Source organism: Leuciscus leuciscus, assembly GCF_965113295.1.
Source record: "Leuciscus leuciscus genome assembly, chromosome: 2".
Taxonomy (NCBI): domain Eukaryota; kingdom Metazoa; phylum Chordata; class Actinopteri; order Cypriniformes; family Leuciscidae; genus Leuciscus; species Leuciscus leuciscus.
In genome coordinates, this window is record NC_138726.1 from 54,085,507 (window position 1) to 54,110,919 (window position 25,413).

Sequence of the window (25,413 nt, forward strand, 5' to 3'; positions counted from 1 at the left end):
TCCGTATTAATTACAAGGTATTGCTACTGACTTATAAAGCCCTAAACGGCTTAGCTCCAGTCTATTTAACGGATCTTCTATCACCCTATAATCCATCACGCTCTTTAAGATCACTAAATTCAAGGCTTTTGGTCATACCTAGGATATCCAGAACCACCAAAGGAGGGAGAGCATTTTCACATTTGGCTCCAAAACTCTGGAATAGTCTTCCTGATACTGTTCGTTGCTCAGACTCGCTCTCCCAGTTTAAAACTAGATTAAAGTCGCATCTCTTCAGCCAGGCATTCATATAATCCTACAGTTCAAACTACAATCCGGCCTCTAGCTCATAAATGCCAGAGGAGAACTGCCCCCCGACTGAGCCTGGGTTCTCCCAAGGTTTCTTTTCTCCATTAGGTCACCTGATGGAGTTTTAGGACACCATTAGGTCACTTGATGGAGTTTTAGGACACCATTAGGTCACTTGATGGAGTTTTTCGGTTCCTTGCCACTGTTGCCTTTGGCTTGCTCAGTTGGGGATATTTTGGGGATATTAATCTAATTTTATCAATCAATAAATTCCTCTTGAAACAAACTTTGTTGTATTATTTTAATTTAATACTGTGAAGCTGCTTTGATACAATCTGTATTGTGAAAAGCGCTATACAAATAAACTTGACTTTACTCTCTCAAGAACTTTTACAAAATGTGGGGTTCTCTCCTTGCATATATGGAAACATACACTCCCTGCATACTGGAAAATAGTTAATTGTACTTTCTTCTAGTGTGTTAGTGCTCCTGTACTAATACTTATAATTGATTGTGTTGTTTAAATATTTACCTTGGTTGGCACAGGTGTTTTTTAGTTTTTTTTGGGGGGGTGGGGGTGGTTGAGGGGTAATTTTTGCATATTTGATAATGTATTGGGTTTCTTTGAACATTCTTATTTGGGGTTAATAATTGTTCCCTTTATATTAGGTTTGCCCTGGACCCCTGCTTATCTTCTGATCTTACCCTTTTTTTTTTTACACTTTTTCTCTACATATGTTAAATTGTACAACTGTGTTCTGGAATGGTTGGAATTTTGTAATATGTGGAGAAATTTATAAATAAAGTGTTTTACGTTTTCTTTCAAAGTTATACACATGTGTTTATATGTTAAATGTATCGTTTAGGTAGAATTAACACAAAATTGTTCATTTACAAATGCTTGATTTTTTATGTGTTTTTTGTTTTTGACACAAGGATCTCTTTTGACCTGATTCGAAGTTTGTAAGCGATTTAAATATTTAGGACATTTTTACATAATTGACTTGTGTAACTTATATAGGTAAGGTAACACAGACAATTCTTGATGTTATAAACAAAAAATAGCTAGACACATTTTTTTTTTCCTCCGTGTAAGTAATTAATAAATGTATTAAATATATTAACATTTTCCTTTATGTCAGTTGTTTTCTCACAACATGCTACTTCTTGCTTAATAGCGATATAAGAGTCACATGACCTCAGCATTTGCAGGAACCAAATTTTCAATAATTTTATCAGAAATGTGGCCCACTCACCGCTCCTTCCCTTATAGTCCAGTCATTTTATGAAAAAAGGTTGAACAAATTGCAACAGAAGCAAACTCAACTGATTTTGTATCCTCAATATGTCCTAAGGGAAAAAAAGCCCCGAAGAATCCTATTAGGGGAAAGTTTCGAAAAAGACCCAAATATAGCCTATTCATACGCCTATTACTTTTTTCTTACGTGAATAGGGTAACAATTTTAACCTTTAGATATCACCATGAAAATTATTGTTGAGTTGATTACTTACATCAAGACAAACAAAAAATGTATTACAAGTTTTTGAAATTGTTTGTTACCATGGACAAACAGTGCATAATCTAATTACGTATGTGCTAATTTTCATAAATACCAAAACAGATCTAAACACTGGTCTTGCCAGGCGAAAATATCTTGTTGAATCTTGTTGACATATAACAGTAAAATACTTAATGTTAAGGTCTGTATGGAACCCATTTAGGCTACCCATGAGCATTAATACATAGAGGCAGGAAGAAGTACTTTAGAAACCAGCCTTTATTAATTTTTAAGAGATTGGGTTTGAGGCTGGGTCTGTGGGACGAGTGTGTATGGGATGAGTGTCTTCGTTCGGAGAGAGCCAACAACAGCCAATCGCAACAGGAGGACATCATTCACGGCATAGCAACCAATCAAAAGATTTTCAGAGAAGCTGCGATATGGCATTTGTTAACAGGAAGGTCTGAGCCCCGCCCCTTAAAGTGTTAAAACTGACTCGTGTGCGTAAAGATTTCAGCTGCGCGTGTAGAAAAGAACTCGAGCATGTAGAACCTGTCAGGACTCGCGGCTGTTATTTCTGCTTGCGACTTGTTAATTTGTGCGCACAATCATATTTTTTGTCCTCCAGTTTGGGAGTTGAGAGTTATGCATGTTTACATTTTACGTGCGAGTTTTGTCACGTTGCTCACACTGTTGTAATTCACTTGCGCGCTGTGTTTATGCGCTTGCGCTGTTTTGTCCACCATTTGACGCCATCGATTTTGGACACAATTCTTTTTGTTTTAAAGGGATAGTTCACTTTGAAATTAATTTTTGGTATGTTTTAGCTTACCTCAAGGGCATCCAAGATGTAGGTGTCTTTTTTTCCGCAGTAGTTTCAATTTTGATCTTTTTAGGTCAAACCGTTCTTGTCTGTCAGAATTGTTTTAATTTGGACTCTGTGCTTGCTCTTTGAGATAATGACCATCGACCTGCATTATATGACTGACAGACAAGAACGGTTTGACCTAAAAATATAAAAATTGAAACTACTGCGGAAAAAAAGACACCTACATCTTGGATGCCCTTGAGGTAAGCTAAAACATACCAAAAATTAATTTCAAAGTGAACTATCCCTTTAAAACTGACTCGTGTGCGTAAAGATTTCAGCTGCGCGTGTGTGTTCAAATCTGCGCGCGCGTGTAGAAAAGAACTCGAGCGTGTAGAACCTGTCAGGACTCGCGGCTGTTATTTCTGCTTGCGACTTGTTAATTTGTGCGCACAATCATATTTTTTGTCCTCCAGTTAGGGAGTTGAGAGTAATGCATGTTTACATTTTACGTGCGAGCTTTGTCACGTTGCTCACACTGTTGTAATTCACTTGCGCGCTGTGTTTATGCGCTTGCGCTGTTTTGTCCACCATTTGACGCCATCAAAATCATTCCCTATTCACTGTATAGAGCACTATAGCACTGTTTCTATCTAAAGCTGCAAATTAAACTTGTGTACAAAAGTAATATCGCATAAACATTTGCAAATAAGGCACCGTTTCCATCCTATGTGTTCAAGAGAACAAAATCATCACTTCCTGGGAAATTATCTGTAATAAAACTGGAAGTTGCTGCAAACGGGGCTCTTTTAACCTACATTGTAAATGACTTGCGTCTCAGAGCGTGCAAACAAAACGCAATAAACACTGCCATGTTATCTTGCGTTTGAAGGTAGATGTTTGGGAACTCAATCGTGTGAGACGCTTCTGGGAGAGAATTAAACCAAATCATTCTGATGTCAGACTTTGGTTCAGGCCTTTCAGAATAACTAAAGCAACATTTGAGATGCTGAAACATGATTGGTCCACTAGTTAGTCCAGTTATCCAATCACATCCACTGTTGAGGCAAAGTTACCTAAGTTTTTTGCTACGCATTGAGGGATTTATTCAGTAAATGTGTTTCTATCATAGTTTATGTGCATGTCTTCTTATCGGATAAAAACATCATCTGAGTCCCCCCCCCCCCACACACACCCACACCACCACCGTGGGCTGATAGATTGAGGCTTACATTTTTTTTTTTTCAGCACGAGTTAACCAAAGAAAACCAGACGATACTGAAAGAAAGGAGCACGAGAGTAAGACAGGCTGGTGAAAGTAAAGTAACAGCAGTGCCATGGAGAAACACATACAGTCCATTTCAGCACTGACTTTGCTTTGTGAATTTAAATTATAATTCATTAGCAAAATGCGATGAAATGTGACATTATGGTGGCAAACTTTCATTCCATATTTACACAGATCGTACCACCACAAACAACAGAGGGCGCCTTCCCCTACGCAGCCCAAGTTCCTCTAACAATGTGTGACATTACAGTCGCCTTGCCCTGATGATCACGCAAGCAAACATAGAGCCCACTTATGTGACAGATCTTTCATTTCATAATTGTATTCGACTGCTAAATTGAATATAATCTCAGACTGGAAAGAGCACAAAATAAATAAAAAACTAAATAGCACAACAAGTGCAGAATGATTCATGAACAAATGACTCTTATGAGCCAGTTCTATTAATGACAGAACATAATAGTGCAATAAAAACAATAGGCTAATCCTGATATAAAAGCAAATGGCATAAAGTGCACTATACAAACAAAACAACAGTCCTGATATAAAAACAAATGTGTGTCACAAAAATACTCTGAGTGTATGGGTTCTCTGGGGCATCGTATGCTATTTTGTCTGCATGTGTTTACCTGTACCTAAAATAGTTTCCAAAAGCCACCGCCTCCCACTTTCTAAACTACAGGTGTTCGACGATACCAGGGCATGATTTTGTGTGTGTGTGTGTGTGTGTGTGTGTGTGTGTGTGTGTGTGTGTGTGTGTGTGTGTGTGTGTGTGTGTGTTTAAATGAAAGCGCTCTCCTAGCACATGGTCTACTTGACCTACATGCCTTAATGGTGTTATTTTGCTTTGATTGGCAGGTGCATTTAGCCAGAGTAGCTTGAAAAAATAAAATAAAATAAGAGAGACGTGAATAATTAGTGCCAATCAACCGCAGGCGAATCATCATGTGCTTGTCAAACTGTTCATTTTCCCAAACTATTCAGATCATGCCCTAGCTAGCATGCAATGGGAATAACACCTGTGTCACTAAACAATTATTGCATAGTCAACCGCATAGATGTTTAAAATGCCCTTGAGGGTGTGTGAGCGAGCGTTTGCATGCAGGTCGGGTTTTATGAAGCCTGTGTAAGGCTGTGTGTCCACCTAAGCATTTTTTTCAATTGTTTTCGATGGAAGTGCCACGCATTTTAAAACGCTAGCAGCGTGTTCAACACAACGCACATCACTGTGTCACCTTTTACCCAGCTGTCCAATCACAGTGGAGGAGGGGCAGGACAAACATCACGCCGACCAATGATCACATCCTACAACGACAACAGAAGGCAACAAGCAGCACAACAACTGAACAAAATCCTCCAAAACAAGGGCCAGAGAAATTCTTTGTGTCGACATTTTTATATTCAGAAACAAACTATATCTGCGAAATCAAATACCATTAACATATTCTGTATCAAAGCGTCTCAACTGAAAAAAACATGGCGCTGCCAAAGCGTTCCCAAGTACTTGCAGCCAGGCATCTTCAGAAGAGCGTCTGCCATTTTCAGCTGGCTAGAAACGCTTTGGTCAACACACGGACTAAGCGTTTTCCAAGAGTAAATATATGCTAATGTGTCCAACTGCACGCGTATGCATGTGTATTTTGCCGCAACAAACTACATTTGGCATGCATTGTGTATTTGTACTTCTGCCCGGAAGATTATGTTAACATTTACATTTATATTCTTAGAAAGTGCTTTCTTAATAAAAAACCCATCCCTCTTTTCATTCATTTTCTAAAGCTATCACTCCAGGGTGCCAGTCGTTTTTCTTCATCAAAGTGCCGGGCTGTTTACTCTTTGTAGGGTGTGCTGATGTTGAGTATAATGGGACATGCGGCCCGTGCGATTATATGGCAACACATACTCGCTCCATCACTGACACGCACTGGATGACAGATGAGACGCCCGCCTGGGAGCGCTCCTTTACCCACAATCCCTCGCTCTGAGTTGAAGGGTTGACAGCCCTGCCTTGAGTGTCCATATCGGCCGGTGGAAAGAGGCCAGAGTGCTGTGTGGTAGTTCCTGAAAGTACACGCGTGTGTCAGCGTGCGCCTCTTAGGTCAGTGATGTTAAGCCGGTGTGTGATTGTGAATACGGAGCAGTGAGGGAACGACAAGCTGGGGTAAAAATAGAAAAGGAGAACTTCAGGCTGAATACACCGCGATGGAATGTAGTTAATGCTGTAAAGGTAATGTAAGAGAGATCAGAAATAGTTCATACAATTTTTAAATACAACATAAACGTGCTTTATGTTTATTTTTATTTAATAATACTAAGTAAGTTCATACACTGACAGTCAAAAGTTCGGAATAATAAAAAATACAGTAAAAACAGCAGGTATTATTGCATTTTAAAATAACTATATTCGTATATTTTTAAAATGTAATTTATTGTAATTGTAATTTATTATCTGTGATCAAAGATGAATTTTCAGCATCATTACTCCAGTCTCATTTATTATCAGTTATTATTTGTGCTCAATTATTAGTACTGGTTCTTAATATTTTCAATTTAAAACAAAATCTTTTTTTGATGCTTAATATTACATTATAAATGTAAATAAATGCTAGTGTATTACGGTTTCCACAAAATATTAAGCAGCACTGTTTTCATCATTGATAATAATCAGAAATGATTCTTGAGTAGCAAATGAACATATTAGAATTATTTCTGAAGGATCATGTGACACTGAAGACTGGAGAAATTCAGCTTTGATCAAAGGAATTTATTTTTATTTTTTATATATAAATAGAAAAGTTGTTTTGAATTGTAATAATAATATTTCACAATATTACTGTTTTACTATATTTTTTTATCAAATAAATGCAGCCTTGGTGAGCAGAAGAGACTTCTTTCAAAATTATTAAATGATCTTAATTATATAAAAAAAGAAAATGGAACCATCTATGTTACATTGTTGTCATATTATGACATACTTTGCAAAAGTTTTACATTAAATATAAAAAAATATGGGATCGTATTACCAAAATTGAAGTAATATAGTATTCGTTTGCAATTATTTATCCCGCAATATCAAAACGAGCCATTTTTGGAGCTTGATTTAATAAATGCTGTGTTTATAATGAAGAGGATGTTTTAAGTTCTGAAACTTACAGGATGTTTTAATCGTTCGAAGGCCTCTTACATGTCAAAAGACCAAGGTAAATTTGATTTCTCATGTCATGACCCCTTTAAAGAAAAAAACATATAGGACCAAACTAGATTTTATCCTTGAAGAATCAATTTAAATGTAAAAAAGGGCATTCCATCCCAGAATGGAGCCAGATCAGAACGTGAGCAAATAACTATTTGGCTGTTGGTTAATATTATCCAATAGCCCCTAGTGATGTCAGCGGAAAAATAAAGTAATACATAAATATTTTTCTCCCTTTAGAATAGCATGCAACCATGACTCACACACAATAGGACCAGAAATGTGATAAGAAAGTGCATATCTGCTTTTGATTGCATATTGACTCTATAAAGCTTTTTTTTCAAAAACAGTTGTCCTTGCTAGACGATTTGACCAAAGTGAAATAACACCTTTTCTCCGCCTCAATATCATCAGAATTTCAGTCTTTTATAACAATCCACTTTACCTTTGGGAATATTATTTTTCACAGTCACATTTAATCTTATTCCAGTGTGTTTTTCATTTGACAGCAATGTGCTATAATCCTGTCCCTGGCTGGCGGTCTGTAATACAGATTCATGTGAGCAAATGAAACTTCACTGTCCAATGCCCCGCAGTACAATACAGCATCACATTCATACATCATTACATTGACTGCTTCTAGTGAAGAAATAAAGACAGAAAGCAGCATGTGTACACACAGCAGAATGGAAGTTGTCTCGTAAAGTTAAGCTCTCAAGGGACGACTAGAGTCTCAAAATTTTATGTTGTAGGTGGCAGTGTTGGGTTGGTTCCCATTAAGCCCCCTCAGTGGGGACTGTCTACAAATTTAGCATTGTCCTGTGACTAACAGCCTGTCTGCCATATGTTCATATTCACCTTCTACCTGATCCTCAGATACAGGCCTCCCGCTGCCAAACAGAACTACAGTAATACCATGTGTGCTTCTCGGGAATAACCACGTCTATTTTAATACAATCTACATAATATTGTTGAAATGTCTGAGTAGCCATTTGATTATAAATAACATGATTACAGCTCAAAAAGCCACCCTTAAAGTCCATACTATTTATGTACTGTATAGACACACATATACTGTACACAAGTTTGGGGCCTCCAAGAGTTTTTAATAATTTTGAAAGAAGGCTCTTAAGTGCATCAAGGCTACATTTCTTTTATCAAAAATACAGTAAAAACAGTAATTTTGTGAAATATTACTACAATTTAAAATAGCTGTTTTCTATGTGAATATATCTTAAAATGTAATTTATTCCAGTGATCAAAGCTGAATTTTCAGCATCAGTAATCCAGTCTTCAGTGTCACATGATCCTTCAGAAATCATTCAAATATGCTGATTTGCTGCTCAATAATTATTTCTGATTATTATCAATATTGAAAACAGTTTTGCAGCTTAATATTTATGTTGAAACGGTGATAAATCATTTCAGGACTCTTTAATGAATAGAAAGTTCCAAATTTAAAATAGAAATCTTTTGTACCTTTATAAATGTCTTTTGATTAGTTTGATCCTTGTTGACCAAAACTTCAAATGGTAATCCCAAACTTGAAATGGTATATAGGGAGGGATGTGATTTTATCCACTGGGAGATGAAAATGGTCTTTTCATGCCACAGCCAGGATTGAGCAAAATTCAGGATTGAAGAATTTTAAATTGAAATGATTTCACCACATATCAAAAGGAAGTCGAATTAAAATTTGAACTGGAGGGTAATTTGGAATTTAAAATGTCATGCAAAAACACAGATAAGGTTTAAAGGTAGGGTAGGTAATGTTTTCATTAACCCTTCTCGTTATACTGGTTGAAACTCTCTTCACATCCTGATAGCAATCAATAAGAAAAGTGGTCTAAATATATATATATTTTTTACATATATCTTCTGTGGATGTCTCATGTCCAAGAAAATGTTTGTCCAATCATTGCATTCAGTCCGATTCAATCACGCATTTAAACGCGGTTGTCAGTCCTGAAACTTTGCATTGTACTTAGCAGCATGAAAAACTAAACTTGTATTCAGATTGTAGATAAGTAATAAACAGGAAGCAAGAGAAGGGCCTCCCTTTATAATCACTAAGGCTGTCAATCTCTAAAGCACAAACTCACTGAATTCTGCACTTTGCGAAAACTCCCGTTATATATAAAAAGCAGTCTTACTTGTACAATGAATCAATAACAACACTTTGTTATAATGTAAGGATTGGCGAACGTGCAGCTCATATTGAACAAAACAAATCCTTGTGCGTTTTTAGCTGTGTTAAGGGGGTGGTTCGGGATTTTTGACATCGGACCTCATTTTTAAGTCAGCCTGGTTGTTATTCATCAGTGGAGACATTTTTTTTTCAAAATTATCCAGTCCTTATATTTGGATAGTTAGCCGATGCTAGGCTAGCGCGAGTCAATGGTATATGTTAGCCAGCCATTAAAAATCGTTTTACCCACTCCACAGTGCACCAAACGCAAATCAATTATAACACTAGACTATCGATGCAAATGTCCGTTGAGAGAATAATGTTAGAAATCAAACTTACCTTTCATCTCAATGATCCCAAAGGAACTAGTTTCTCAGCAGCTGCGGAATTTTACTTTGCTCCGGTTAGTAATGCGGCAAAAAGTAAACACAGAACAGAAGCGCACTACAGTCGTTACATCCAGCTAACGTTAGCTAGCATTCCTCAGCGATATCAAAGTCGCGGCAGGTAAATACACTTGCGTCATGTGTGTACCGGCTCACTCGGTTGCCTAGGTAATCAATATCACTCCGCTGCTGCTGTAGACAAGGCTTATGATTACAGGGAACAAATTATAACTAATGCAATGTGATGAAAAGGTAAGTTTGATTTCTAACATTATTCTCTCAACGGACATATACATCGATCGTCTAGTGTTATAATTGATTTGCGTTTGGTGCACTGTGGAGTGGGTAAAACGATTTTTAATGGCTGGCTAACATATACCATTGACTCGCGCTAGCCTAGCATCGGCTAACTATCCAAATATAAGGACTGGATAATAAAAAATAAAAAAATGTCTCCACTGATGAATAACAACCAGGCTGACTTAAAAATGAGGTCCGATGTCAAAAATCCCGAACCACCCCTTTTAAGCTGATTCTGATTAACTTACTGACTATCACCTCTGATAGTCTTGGCCATTGTGTTCACGCGCTCAACGGATATGATTGTGATTGGCTACAATACTCAACGCTTGTAAAAACACACTGTAAACAGAAACCTTTTACGCTCAGAAAATGCTTGAATAAACACGAACGAGAGCGTTTGAAAGCAGCGTCTATTAGTGAGTACCAAATATACCTTGTACCCGGTACTACAGAACTGCTGGTACCATCAACTTTTTTAGTACCGACTGGTACCGGTACGTTTGACTACCCTATATCTTACATTAAAATTTGAATTGCAATCAACTTAGAAGTCAGAAATTGAAAGACATTCCCAATTCATATCTGAATGGTGGTTGGGCACACCAGCCATAGCACGTGCTTGCAGAAATATCTCTACAGATCTGTGGGAAAGATCTCAACCTTTTGGCCTTTTCAACAGCAGTCAGCAATCTAGTAATGGAGGGAGAGTGGCCCAGCTGTAGCCTCGGCAGTAAACAAGAATGAAAGAGTGAACAGTACTCCCCAGAGACACATGCAACTCTCCAGGCATTTAGCACAGGCTTCAGAAGGGCACATGAAAGGGAGAGAGATGAAGAGAGAGGGGATGAGGAAGATAGAGAAAATGAGAATCAGGTTAACTGACAGACAGAGAAGCTGAAATAGGCTTTACTAAAGCAATCCTCAACAACCTGACAGCCTCATTCACAGCATCTAAGATGGATTGTTACACCGTGTCCTAACCAGATGCGACGTGACAAGTTCCAGAAACAAGTCATTTGTCTGTCCTCACTGGAAGCGAAGGTGCTGCACAATGCAATATAATCACTGGCAATCAGAACACGTTTAATGTTCAATATGCAATAGAGCAGTGGATCTCAACTGGTTTGGCCATGGGACCCACATTTTCCCATGGTTATTAGGGGTGTAACGATATTCAAACCGAACAGAATAACGTCTCGGTTACTAACGTAACCTCGGTTCCCAGAGATGAGGGAACAAGTATTGCGTAAGGCTAGCTTACGCTATGGGAAAACTCCTTTACTCGAGAATATTGAAGGAACATTTTTAAAACGCAGTGCAGCTGCACAGCAGACACATAGATGAGCGACTAGCGCGGTCATTGGCTGCGCTGCGGCAACTTCACAAACCTATGGCGAGGCGGCTCAGACGCGCTAACCAATCGGCCCGCTTCGCACACTGGTGCGTCAGAGCCCGCCAGAATGGGTGTGGCTTATAGCTATAAGCACTCATTCAGCCATGGAATTCAGGTTTAAATCGACTGAAGCGACACCCTGATCGAAGCACAGTAGCACGCCGGGTTATGCAATACTCGTTCCCTCATCTCAGGGAACCGAGTTTACGTTAGTAACTGAGACTTTCCCTTTCGAGAGGCCTCTCGTATTGTGTAAGGCTAGCTTACGCTATGGGAACCCCCTTCAGAACGCTGTGCGTGCTTAAAACTTTGCTTCATCCTATAGCCAAGGGCAGGATGCCTGAGGCCCATAGAAGAGTAAAGTTATGAATCCTAATAGAAGCCAGTCTAGTGACGAGCTTCATATAGGGAACCCAGGAATGGGCCTAAAAAGGGCCAGGTCCTTTATAATATATATATATAAGAACCGCAGTTTGAGTTTAACCAGGACCAGATATATATCGGGCCCTATGTTTTAGGGGGATTGTGCTTAACACTTTTTATATTGAAAGTTGCCTCGATTGCAAAGCGGGAACTTCCAGGTTATAAAACCTCATAAATGTCGGCCGCCGCACAGATATCTTCAATATGTACTCCACTTGACCAAGCCCATGACGAGGCCATACCTCTCGTGGAATGAGCTCTAACGCCTAAGGGGCAACGAAGACCCTTAGACTCATAAGACAGCGCGATAGCGTCCACTATCCAGCGCGATAATCTCTGCTTTGTGACAGCGAGCCCCTAGGTGCGGCCGCCAATCCATACAAAGAGCTGTTCTGACTGTCTGAACGAGGCAGAACGCTTCAGATAAACTCTGAGAGCCCTGACAGGGCAGAGTAGATTCGCGCCTCTTTCGTCCTCTGGCGAGGGAAGAGCTGCTAGCGAAATAACCTGTGCTCTGAACGGAGTAGAGAGCACTTTAGGAACATAACCATGCCTTGGCTTAAGGACAACTCTGGAGTCGTTAGGCCGAAACTCAAGGCAGGAAGCGCTTACTGAGAGCGCTGGCAAATCGCCCACTCGCTTGACTGAAGCTAGTGCCAGTAAGAGAGCGATTTTGAGCAAAAGAGGCTTAGGTCCGCAGACCGAAGCAACTCAAATGGGGCACCCTTCATGGCTTCCAGGACCATGGAGAGGTCCCAGATAGGCACAGAGGGGGGTCGAGGAAGGTTGAACCTTCTTGCCTCTTTAAGGAAGTGCACAACGAGGTCTTTTCTTTTTAGTGATTGCCCGGCCACAAGATCGTGAGTGCTGTTATGGCCACCACATACACTTTGAGCGTGGAGGGGGTACGACCTGCTTCCAAGAGCTCTTGCAAGAAGGCGAGTACACTTGATACTTCGCACGAGTAGGGGTCTAGGCCTTGTGCTGCGCATCAGCCGGAGAATACAACCCACTTTTGAGCATAGAGGCGCCTAGTTGAAGGAGCTCTCGCTTCAGTGATGGTTTTTAGCACCCTTTCCCGGGAGACATCCGAATACCTGTTGAGGGGCCATACGTGAAGGACCCACAAGTCGGGATGAGGATGCCAGATTTTTCCGTTCGCCTGCGTGAGGAGATCTCTCCTCAGCGGTATCGGCCATGGGGATGTTTCCAGCAGCTGCGACAACTCGGAGAACCATAACTGGGTCTTCCAGAGGGGGGCTATTAATAGCACTGCACACTTGCTCTCTCTGATTTGGTTTGATGACCTGTGGTAGCATTGTGACCGGAGGAAATGCATACAGCGGGCGGCTCGGTCAGTCGTGGGCTAGCGCGTCCCTGTTTTTTGTTAAAAATGTTCGGCAATGAGCGTTGTCTTCTGAGGCGAAGAGGTCGACCTCTGCCTCGCCGAAGACGCTCCATATCAGCTGAACCATCTGTGGGTGAAGAGACCATTCCTCTGGGGGAACATTGTCCCTGGATAGCATATCCGCACCCTGATTCAGAATGGCTGGCACGTGCGCCGCCCTCAGAGAGCGCAGGTTGTGCTGAGCCCAAAGAATGAGACTCTTGGCCATGGTGTGCAGGTTGTTCGACCTGATACCACCCTGGCGATTTATGTAGGACGTGGTGGCCTTTTAGATATGGGAGAAAAGCTTTCAGTGATAGAGCGACCGCTCTCATCTCTGGACAGTTTATAAGTAGGTGCGTCTCTGGACTTGACCATAGGCCGGAGATGGGCCTGCCCTCGTACAGGGCCCCTCAACCTAGGTTGGAGGCATCTGTCGAGATCACTTTTCTCTTTGAAACCACACCCATACTTACTCCGGACTGATACCAGTCGGCTACTTTCCAGGGAGCCAGGGCTTAGATACAGCCGTGACTCTCTCTCATTTGTAAGTGGCCAGATCGCCACGCGTGAGTCGGTACACAGGGTTTTAGTCAGCGCTGGAGAGGACGCATATACAGTAGTCCTAGCTGGAGTACTGATGATGCTTAGGCCATGAGACCCAACATCCTCTAGAATCTCTTGAGAGGCACGCAAGCACCTACTCTGAAAGATGCCGCGAGGCATTGAATGGTATAGAGTCTATCACTGTTCCCATGAAAGAAATACTCTGGCTGGGAGACAGTGTGCTTTTAGAAGCATTGATCCTGAGACCTAGGCATTCCAGATGGCTGAAGAACCAGAATCTGTGAGTTATCAATTGCGCCTCCGATTGGGCTATAACCAGCTAATCGTCAAGGTAGTTTAACACTCGCAATCCCCGCTGTCTCAGGGGGGTGAGCGCTGCGTCCATGCACTTCGTAAATGTGCGAGGTACTAGAGATAGGCCGAACGGTCTTAAGAGAAAAAACAATCCCCCGGGCAAATTTGCGCGAGGATTTGTTTGGTTGTCAGCATCCTGAATGGGCGCGTCATAAGCGCTTTGTTCAGGTGTCTGAGGTCTAGGATGGGCCTGAGGCCCCCATCTTTCTTGGGAACGAGGAAGTAGCTACTGTAAAAGCCCGACTGGCTTTGTGCTCCACAGCCCCTTTTTCTAACAGTTTCGACACTTCGGTGCGAAGGACGTGCGCCATATCACTTCTCACTGTCGCCTCGACCACGGCTATAAAGCGAGGAGGTCTGCGAGCAAACTGTAGCGAGTAGCCTTGTTTTATTATATTCAACACCCATTCTGATATACTGGGGATGGTCTCCCAGGCCTTGGCCCGCATAGCAAGGGGTTGAAAGATGTCTGGGGACGGGCCGCTCTGTGATAGGGACCCGGCCGTCCAGCCGCCTTGTGCTTGCAATACTGTGGGAACAGCGCTTATGTGCAGGGGTGCGTACTTTATAGTCGGCACACAACCTACATTCATCACATCTCCAGCACGAGCTGGAGGGAGGACTGATACTGCGGGAACAGTTTTCATGTGTAGGGTTGCGTACTTCATAGTGGGCACACAACCTACATTTGTTACATCTCCAGCGCGAGCTGGAGGGAGAACTGATACTGTGGTCACAGTGTTTATGTGTAGAGGTGCGTACTTCATAGTGGGCATACGAACTACATTACACTTCCAGCGTGAGCTGCAGGAAAGCTTGATACTGTGGGAACAGTGCTTTTGTGCAGGGGTGCGTACTTTATAGTGGGCACACAACCTACATTTATTGCACTCCCTGTGTGAGCTGGAGGAAAACGTGATACTGTGGGAACAGTGCTTGTGTGTAGGGCTGCGTACTTTATAGTCGGCACGTGACCTACATATGTTATATCACCAGCGCGAGCTGGAGGGGCATTTAGAACATCTCCAGCGTGAGCTAGAGGAGGAACTGAGTGGAATCTGGGGACGGGTCGCTTCGTGATAGGGACCCGCCGCCCAGCTGCTTTGCGCTTGTGTTACTGTGGAAACAGTGCTCATATGCAGGGGTGCACACTTTGTAGTGGGCACCGCCTACATTTAGAACATCTCCAGTTACTGCATCTGCATCTGCATCTGGTTACACTGTGTAAAATAACATCATGAGTTTTCCACTGTGTTGCTCTAGAAAGATGAGAGACTGAACACAACTAAAAGCTGTGATGCTGACTTCATTTGACAGATTTCATTTAGCTTCTTTGCCCCTGCCATAAATCAACCAGGTGGAAATGTGCATGTACACCCAGTGTATGGTGTTGATTTGCTTTTTCTTGTATATGCCAGAACCCACCTATGGCTAAGACAAAACATCCATACGCGACAGTAGTGGTTCTCAACCTGTCTGCTCTGATGAGGTTGAGGACAGAAGGGGGAAACAATGCTCAACGCAAGTAATAAAATGTAGCGAACCATACAATCATTCATAGTTATATAATATAATTTACATATGCATTTGGGAGACCCAAATTTAAACAAAAATGCTTTACATACACTACATCTCAAAAGTTAGTTAGATTTTTTTTTTTTTTTTTTAGGTAGCCTCTTATGCTCAACAAGGCTGCTTTTACTTGATCAAAAATACAGTAAAAAGAGTGATATTGCAAAATAGTATTAAAGATGTGTTCTATTGTAATATTAATATGTAATTTATTCATGATCAAAGCTGAATTTTCAGCATCATTACGTCAGTCTTCAGTGTCACATGATCCTCTTTCAGCATTATCCTGAACATTGTATTTTAATAATTTGTATCATGTGTCATAGAACAGAAGAGAGGCTCTCGGGAGCGTAAACTCATCCTTTGGATTTTTCCGGCAAACCCGACCCAAGTCCAAAAATCAGTATTGGTTTTCATAAACAACCTTGGAAGTCGGGGAAGGTCTCGTTTTTTAAAGATTCATTACAAGCTATTCACACATTGGCAATACAAAAAGATTCTTAAATATGGCCCTTTAACTTCCAACAATATAAAAAACATATGGGAGGGGTACAAAACATCTGTAATCTCAATAATAAGGAGGAAAAACAAGTCTATTTGTTGTGTAAGCGTGGCGTAACACACTCAATAACTGAACAACTGCTCCTTGGAGTCACAAAATTATCAATGAGTGAGGCAACTCAATTAGCTTTCATTGAACCGCCCTCATTTGTACACCAGATAAAATCCTTCTGCAGGAGAAAGGAGAGAAAAAAATAAAATAAAAAATAAATCCAGCATATGCACTACAGCAAGGTAATACAAATGATTTGAATGCCTGACTCATTATATTTCCCTCATCAAACTACGATAAACGACACTCGATGTCATTGCGAGATTTCCCTCGCAAAACTGAACAAAATAACTCATCCATACATCACAGCAACACTGTCATGTATTCAGCTTATTAGAGACATGGTGAAATGAACATGCTAATGTGCTTCACAGTGCTGCACTCCCCTCTGAGGACGCCTGAGCGCTAAACCCAGAGTTCGGTGGCTCAGGGAGGCCTCGTCCCACTAAATCATGTCTGCTGATTGCCCCCACAGACACATGTTCGTGGTCCTGATCCATTTAGCAACCGGCTTGGCTCATTAGGTTCTGACACAGCCTGTATGTGTGTGTGTGAAGAATATGCTCATGGTTAAGTGGGAAGTGGGCTGGATTGGGAAATGGGATACCAGTCTATCCTAATTAGACTGAAGCTCAAACCTCAACCCCCCCCCCCCCCCATCCCAGCGGAAGAAATAAATGGAAACATTGCTGATTAACCTTTTATGGCCCCGCAGGAAAGTGCATGCATCTACAAATAGCAAACAAGGTTTTAAAAAGACAATAAGAAAAGGTTAAGGAAGTGAAAAATGTCCCCCGGTCCATTAAAAATGACACATCTGTGGTTAAACGCAGTGGTTTGAGTCCTGTCTATTGAATTACAAGGAAGAATGGATGAAGTAGCAAGTAGGAGGCTTAGAAAGCCCTTCTCTGGAGGCCTAATTTATGAGCATGCTGATCAATGGTTAATTAAGCAGAGAGAGACTGAGCAGCGTGAATGAGAGAAGAGGGGTGAAAGAGCAAAGAAAAGCTGCAAGAATGAGGGGTGGTCATGGGAAATGTAGTCTTCTACAATTACAACATTGTTTACATGGGCAGTATTGGCACTGGAATTAATATGAAAGCGGTTGACATTTCATCTGACGGCTTCAAGAGGGGCTTACAAATGATTCATTATGTCTGAAAGCTCTGAGATTGCCACCTCTATTTCCTTTCATCTCTGTGTGATTAACTAACAAGGAATTATATTTTAAGGTTTCAATCATTCAAATGGGCAAACGGTGTGTGAGAAGGAAAGAAAGAAAGAAAGAAAGAAAGAAAGAAAGAAAGAAAAACCTTCCCCCCAAAAACAAGATCAATACAAAGATTGATAACATAACATGTAATAACATATTCATTATTAAATATTACAATATAAATAATTTCTGACACTACTACTTAGTTAAAAGTATTTCCAATTGATTTTATCCATAAGTAGTTAAATTAAATATAGGTCAAACCAGTATAGAACTTATCGCTGCAGGTTATAACTTTGGCACCACTATGATTTAAAATAATTTAAGGACGCAATTAAAATGGGCTGGATATTTTACAATGTAGAAAAGAGAGCGGGATCTTGTGATTCCTCTTTCTCTAGATGAAAGGCATGATTTGGCATCCACTAACTTATATAAATGGCCGGATTGTTAATTGCGTTCTAAACTGCCATCAGGCGTTGAAGCCACCGGAAGTGTTCGGGCGGCTATCTTACTATTCCCTACCGACAGAGAGCATCATTAGCCGCGTTTCCATTACCCTTCAAATTGAGCAAATTGAAAATACGCCAAATGGAAACACGTCAACTTTGCAAAAACTCCCATATATCGCAAAAAAGTTTTTACGCTCGCAAGAGGTGTTTTTTCAGGCAATTAAAAAAAGATATATTTCCCAAAAAACTGCAAAAGTCGATCATTCTTTAAAGATGATGCGGTATGTTTGGACAGAAGATGAGACAGAGTTTTTTTATTAAACTCATAAACGACAAAAGTATTATGGAAATACTGGATTCTAAAACAACAAAGAAACGCCACAAAAAGACCTCGAAGCAGATATGAGGGAGAAACACCCCAAAACACCTCATATGTGCCGCTAACAAGTATAAGAGGCTTTCCTTATCATTAATGCTTGGATAACACGCCACGACTCCTTCCATTAAAAATAATGGCTAGTGCGGTGGCTGAGATATACTTATGCTTTAGTCGCATAACATCAGTTAATGGAAAAGCCGTCATTTCGCAACAGTTTTTTATCGACATTTAGAAAATATCGCACAAGTTTTTTTGCAAATCTGTAATGGAAACGCAGCTATTGATTTACAGCCAAAACAATGACCTAAAATAACCCGTTTCAGTCTCACAGGATTAGTTTTACTATATATGTATGTAAATAAATTGTTACTTCAGATATTATCTGTAATGTTTAAAGGGAGAATCCTGCTGACTTGCATTTATTCCTCTGCTCATAATTTTCCTTCTTGGTTCCCAAAAAGTGTCCCTGGATTTGGAACTTGAGGAAGGTAGTTTAATCTCGTATCACCCCGTCTCTGGTGTTATATGGGATTGCACAAGAGACATCCCACTTCACTGGGTTATGACCATGTGCTGTGAACAAAAAAAGCTGCAACATATTATGTGCCTATCCCATGAGCCTGTCAGTGAGTGACATTAACATCCTCCGCTGCCCAGCAAGGTGTTAACGTGTCTATGTCTCTGATGCAGCACAGTTTGTCCCAAAAGACTGTCGCTCTGAAATTGGTGGTGCTGAAAGAACAACCTGCAATATCTGATGCACCACAACCAACTGCCAGGTGCCCATTATTCTAGTGCGGGTAAATGGCTTTTCTTTGAGTGGGGGGGCTGGCAGGCTTTGTTGCCTTTTTTAAGAGTGGTGCTTGCTAATGATAATGTGCTTCCCCCTCCAAAGTAATTACATTTACATTTTCACCTCTCCATTACACTTTCACTTCTCCATTACACTGTGCCTCGTTTACAAAACAAAATGCTCTCTGACGTGTTCCGGGACGCCATTAAAATAAACCACCAACTTTTTTCTGAAACTGGGATCCTTCTGAAGTCTCTACAGAGACCCAAGTGAGCTGTTTAAACTGGACGAGACAAAGCGAACGTTCTTTCACTCGTCCATTTGTCCTGTTGTCGACAGACTCAAGTGTCAGAAACACACATCTGTAAACTGTATCAGTGTAGACAGCGTCAGATTATAATGGGTTCTATGTTTTTGACATGACGCTCACATACAGTGTAGGAAAATGTCAGCCGTTAAGCGACTGAATGCCAGTGGGCGGAGCCTATGAGGAGATGATGTAGAACTCTTCATCGATGTCTTGCTCTGGAAGCAGTCATATGCAAATTAATTTGCCCGTGTGACGTCACAAATCCCTCAATATCAAAACAAGCTATTTTTGGAGCTTGGTTAAATAAATGCTTTGATAATAATGATGAGGATGTTTTGAGCAATAAAACTTGCAGGATGTTTCAATCGTACAAAGGATCAAGGTAAATTTTATTTTGCATGTCATGACCCCATTAAAAAATCCAACAGAATTCCATCGTTATTTAAGGGAGGACAGGATATAGGATAGAAACTTAGGGGTTGGGCTCTTTGGATTTTGGCCAATAACCACCAAGAAACTGCCCAGAATGCCCTACTCTTCTACCAGCTAGCAACATATTAAAAACCAATCAGAATCTCGTAACAACAAACATAGAAATGCCCTGGTAACCACTCACAACTCTAGAGTTTTGCTCATTATCTCTAGAAAGTACAGAAAATGTATTCCATAGTATATTGAAGGGCAGAAAAGGGTGGATGTAATTAGGAAACACTGCATGCTAGATTCAAACTTGAATTATCTACAAAAGCACCAGAGCTTTGTGTGTCAAAGCAAATGTACAAACAGCGAGAGCACGACAAATGGCTTTTTTTTTTATATTTACTAAATTCAGTAACTATTGACATTGCAATTAATACACTATACTTACAACTAGACTCTATGGAGTGAAGTGACTATGGGAACCTTTAACATGATGCCAACTCATCTATACAAGCACTCACCGTATCCGCCCATCTTTTTCCGCTTTCTGTTCTTTTTTTCTGAATGATTGATTCAGCCTTGAGGGAAAGAAAGAGCCTACTGATTAATGAATCTTGAAAAAGCCACTGTTTCACGTGAAAAATGGCAGCGCACCAAACACAACGCCCAGCGCTTAAAGAGGAGGAAGAGACGAACAGCTCGACAAGCACAATCGGCCAAGAAAACCGTGTTATGCTTTCTTTTCTTTTTTTTTATTGGGGACTTGAGCTCACCTAATTCCCTCCCTCCTATTTTCTCTCTGAATCCTACCCTCCTTCTCTTTTGCTCAGTCTTGGCTCGGTGTGGATTTTTTCAACATTGATTGTGGCAGTAAAAAGAATGAACAAAAAGGGGGGAACAAAAAAAACACTGGTGATCGCTCACTATTCTCAGCCCTCATTCTTATGGCAGAGAAATAATTCACCCTAAATCAAAATAAAAAAGAAAATTATATTTTACTGCCTTTTAAAAATATAATCACTTTTTTATTATTGCTTACATAATTTAAAATTAAATATATCATATACATTTATATAAAATAATATATCTTACAAACGGCTGAAAATCCTCCTTTTGTCAAATCACAATTTTAAAATGCTTGTGTTTTTATCACTGTACAGCAATGTAATTTTGTTATTATCAGCATAAATTCAATGCAACAAATACTATGTTACTAAGTTACAATTTCAATCATTACTTTTGCAATTGCAAAAACTCTTATCTACCTAATGTACATTTTGCAAAAGATATTTTTTCTTATCTATTTTGATCTTAGCATGAAATATGACAGACAATGTTCTTGACAAGACCCAATGGCCATAAAGAATAGCCACACACTGTTTTAGAGTCTGAAAGAACGTAAGAGAGAGAAATGGGGGAATAAAAGCGTGCTTTCAGAAAGAGTGCATAGTGCATCCAGGCTTGAGTGCAGATCCTTGATTCCATCCTCTCTAGTACTTTCATATTAGGCTCAACCAATACACCTGCTGCACTGATCTAGGACCAGCTGCTGGGCTCTAATATTGACACGGGTCAAGTGGCCAACTCTGCACTGCAGAGGAGTATTTGGACCAGCAGGGCTTTACTGAAGAAGAAAAAAAGAAATTGAGAGAGAGAGAGGGGGGTGAAGGAAGGGGGGAGAACGGAAGAGAGCGAGAGAGAGAGAGAGAGAGAGAGAGAGAGAGAGAGAGAGAGAGAGAGAGAGAGAGAGAGTGAGGGGCTCTAGCCATCACATCATCCTCCCAAAGTGCAGCACTGCAGCGCTCAGTCCTCAATGCCTCCGTCACCCTCCTTAACCTACATAACCAGCCAGCCAGAGACACACAGGCATGTCCTCAGCGTGGAAATGCCTCTAGACGTGGAGGAAGAAAGAGCGGGGAAGCTAACAGAATGAAATGGAACAGAATCTGAGAAATTATACAAACGTATATGCATGTCAACATCATGTTTGGTATCACCAACTACCTCATCATACTATACTTCCGCCATATTCGCTTATTAAGCAGACCTGCTTTAATAATGGAACTCTTGAAAATGACATCAGATAAACACAGAAATAAATTAGAATATTGCTAATAGTATCCAAGGTGCAATACTGTGAGAAGAACCAGAATATATCAAGAAATATATTGTGAAAAATCAACCCTATTTAGTTTATAATTGTCTTTTTTTCATCATAAGTAATATGAGATTTGAAATTACTTTTTGTTTAGCATCACCTTATTTTTAAACCCATGTCTGCCAGATTGTTTTCACAATTCAATCAGATCACAATCCTGTTTGACTCAGAAATATGCCTGATTATTAAAGTAAAGCAAAAATGGCATTTCATGTTGATGTTAGGAGAGAGAGAGAAAAGGCTGGGGAGAAACATAATAGAAAATAATAATAATACCAGACAGAATAGGGTCTTTCTCACCAGGTAGTTAAAGTAACTCAATTATAGGAACCAGCCACCAGGACGGTCCGCCGAGAACTTTTATTTTCCCCTGGGGTCATTTTCCTGGTCGCATTCGCACCGGCAATGGGAACTCTGGAGTGACATAACCCGGCCAACCGTGCGGCATTCAACAACTCAATCAACTGGAGGATGGACAACGCTGTGATCAGAGCTGTGTTTTTGTTGTGCGATTAAAAGAGCAAAAGGGAGGGCTAAGACATGAAAATTCACTTAGCTTTCTGTATGTTAGTTTGTGGAGTAAGTATATGTAAACTGTGTGTTTATGCTGCTTTTTACACAGGTTTTGTATGGCATGCGTTCGGCCAATCAACGTATACTTACGTCACTGGTAGTTCCAGTTGTGCTGGGTTAGACACTACTCTGAAGTAGGAGCTCATTTAGGCCCTGTTTACACCTGGTAATAAGGTGAGTTTTGGTCGATCGGATCACAAGTAGACGAGGGAGACACATTCCCGTTCACTGGTGTTTTAAAGCTACACTGTGTAATTTTTTTAGTTGATTTTTAGCAAAAAACACTTAGTTCTTTCAAAAATATATGTGCTCATTAACGTATATTTACTTCTTTCAAGTAATAAAGTATTCTCGGAAATTTAAAATCTGCCATTTAAAGTACATACGGGTGAGGGGTTCGAATGCCGGTCGCCATGTTGCCCCTCCATCTTGAAACTACATTAGTCAAAGAGGGACATACCTGTAAATTCAAGCTTCGCCTTTCGCGCTTTACACTCAGTGACACAGAGACGAATGCGAGGGGGAGATTACACGCGACTGCCGGCAGATTTGAAAGATTGCTGATGGAGGATCACGCCTATTTTCGAGGACATGTACTGTAGCAGAGTCGCCAAGGAAGCGAAAGAGAGAATTAAAACGTCAACGCGACAGGCAAATCAGCAAGACCAAAGTCAATACTGGAGTAACTTTTCCCAGATGGAAAGAGTTCATGAGGAGCAAAGATTTTAAAACGGACGCCGAAGTTGCCTGCTTTCTTCTCGACAGGTAATTCAGCCTATATGTGTAAATTCGAAGTTTTATAGTTGCTTGTCTAACCATAGCATGGTTGTGCATAACGCCAGAACGACCTCTAGTATAACTTGCGTTACTTTTCCTCACGTCAATGGTGAAAAAGTATTGTTTACCTTGTAACATAAATCTGTGCTGCGACGGATCACAGATGATAGTTTTAAAGGCGCAATTGGACGAAGTCGAACTGGAAGTCATGTTAATCGTGGAATAATACGTTCACCGTAGGAGTTAAAACGCCTTCGAAATTGAAAGGAACAGAAACTAATATTCACTGGGTATAGTCGTATACAATTTCACCGCTAGATGGGGGAAAATATCACACAGTGTAGCTTTAATCCGTCTCTTTTGCCCACTTTCAACCACTTCTGTCCTGATTTCTTCGAGGGGAGGGTCTATGGGCGGGTAAATATATGTTTATTTTTATTTTTATTTTAATCTTTCGATCTAATGGACAAAATAAGCTTGTATAATTTACATATGAACGCGACGGGAGACGACGGAAAAACACACAGAGAGCATCAGCTTTAGTTTCTGCTCTGACAGACACAAGACCAGCCGAACGCTGTGAGTGTGTGTTAGAAATCAGGAATGGTGAGAGAACATTGTGCTTGGTATGTTTTTGATCTTAAAACCAAACTTGGGTCTCCAGCCGACAAAGTTTAAATCCCGTCTGTCTAGCCGCTTCCCATAATGTTACGCATGAGGTCAGTAGACGGAGAGACGGTCTTTTGTGGCTGTTTGAACACGTTCGATCACATGAGTGTTAACACTAAGCAATCCGGTCGAATGCGTCTTCAAATTAATTTGGAAGTGGTGGAAAGTGGGCAAGCTCAGAACGTTTTACACCTGTATTTAGTGTCGTCCACTTGTGATCTGATCAACCAAAACGCATCTTAATACCAGGTGTAAACAGCCCCCCCCCAAAAGGCGCTGCTTTAGCTGAAATCGTTCCTAGTTCCTGTGGTGCAGGTACTTCTGCCAATAGTAATAGGAACTATGGAAACGTTCCTCCGGTGCGAAATCCCCTCATGTTGAGTGCTTCATTATTGCAACCTGCCTGTGATGGTCGGTTGTCATATCACAGGCTATTATGATGTTAGCACTTACTGTGTGCTGTCTAATGCCTATTATACATTAACATTCAGACAAGGGCACAGATAGACCCAGGCATCCAGAGCAGACAGTAAAACACACACATACAAACACACCGCTATCTGAACAAACACCCTGATTGGACAGAGACGTGAAGAGAGAGAGAAAAAAAAAAGGGAATTAAAGGAGATACAATATCTTGATATTATGGTGTCCATCAGACTGATGCAACCAATTTAGCATGAACACTCAAAATATATCTGTTTCCCAGAATTCACAGTTTTACCAGGAGTAGCCAGGACCCACTTGCCATAAGAGCAGCCATTTGGCTTAATAGTCTCATTCTGTGTGTGTGTGTGTGTGTGTGTGTGTATATATGTTAACAAAACAGGAAGGAAATGGTGCAATAGCCCACTCAACTCATTTCATCCCGTGAATGCATTGCATGAATTCCATTCGAGGATAGACTAGCAACAAACGCTTCTATTTATATCCCTGAAATTTGACGGAATATGATTACAGATATAAGTGTCTGTGTGTGTATGTGCGTGTGTGTGTGTGTGTGTGTGTGTGTGTGTGTGTGTGTGTGTGTGTGTGTGTGTGTGTGTGTGCGTGTGTGCGCGTGTCTTACATAATAAATATACTAATCTAGCTGAGCGTCATCGTGCAATGCGGATTTACTCAAATCCCCTGAACAGCAGGAAGAGGAAATCAGGCCATAGACGAGCAGTGACCTTGCTGCGCTGGTCACGTGATGCATGCCGGTGACTAAACAGAATATCAATGCAGATCGATGCGTTTAAGAGATATCTCTATCGATACCTCAGCGACACCTATGAGTTCAACCTGCAATGATTTCCATTAGATGGATGGATAGAATTAACAAACAGCAGATGATGAATTAAACACTCCATTTTAAACAGATTTCTAAACATAAAAACAAGAAAAGTCCCCTAACACCTTCACCAA

General features: G+C 40.7%; 1 protein-coding gene across 4 annotated transcripts in view; it reads right to left on the minus strand.

Moving 5' to 3' along the window:
- The window catches only part of LOC309490579 (neuroligin-2-like), a 221,792-nt gene that overhangs the window by 191,310 nt on the left and 5,069 nt on the right, over window positions 1-25,413 (minus strand). The window contains exon 1 of one of the 4 annotated variants that reach the window (XM_082159815.1): window positions 20,351-20,593. The exons of the other annotated variants lie outside the window; for them this stretch is intronic. The gene's annotated coding sequence lies outside the window, so the exon portion shown is untranslated. Of the gene's footprint in view, window positions 1-20,350; window positions 20,594-25,413 lie in introns of those variants that run through there. 4 annotated transcript variants of the gene reach the window in all.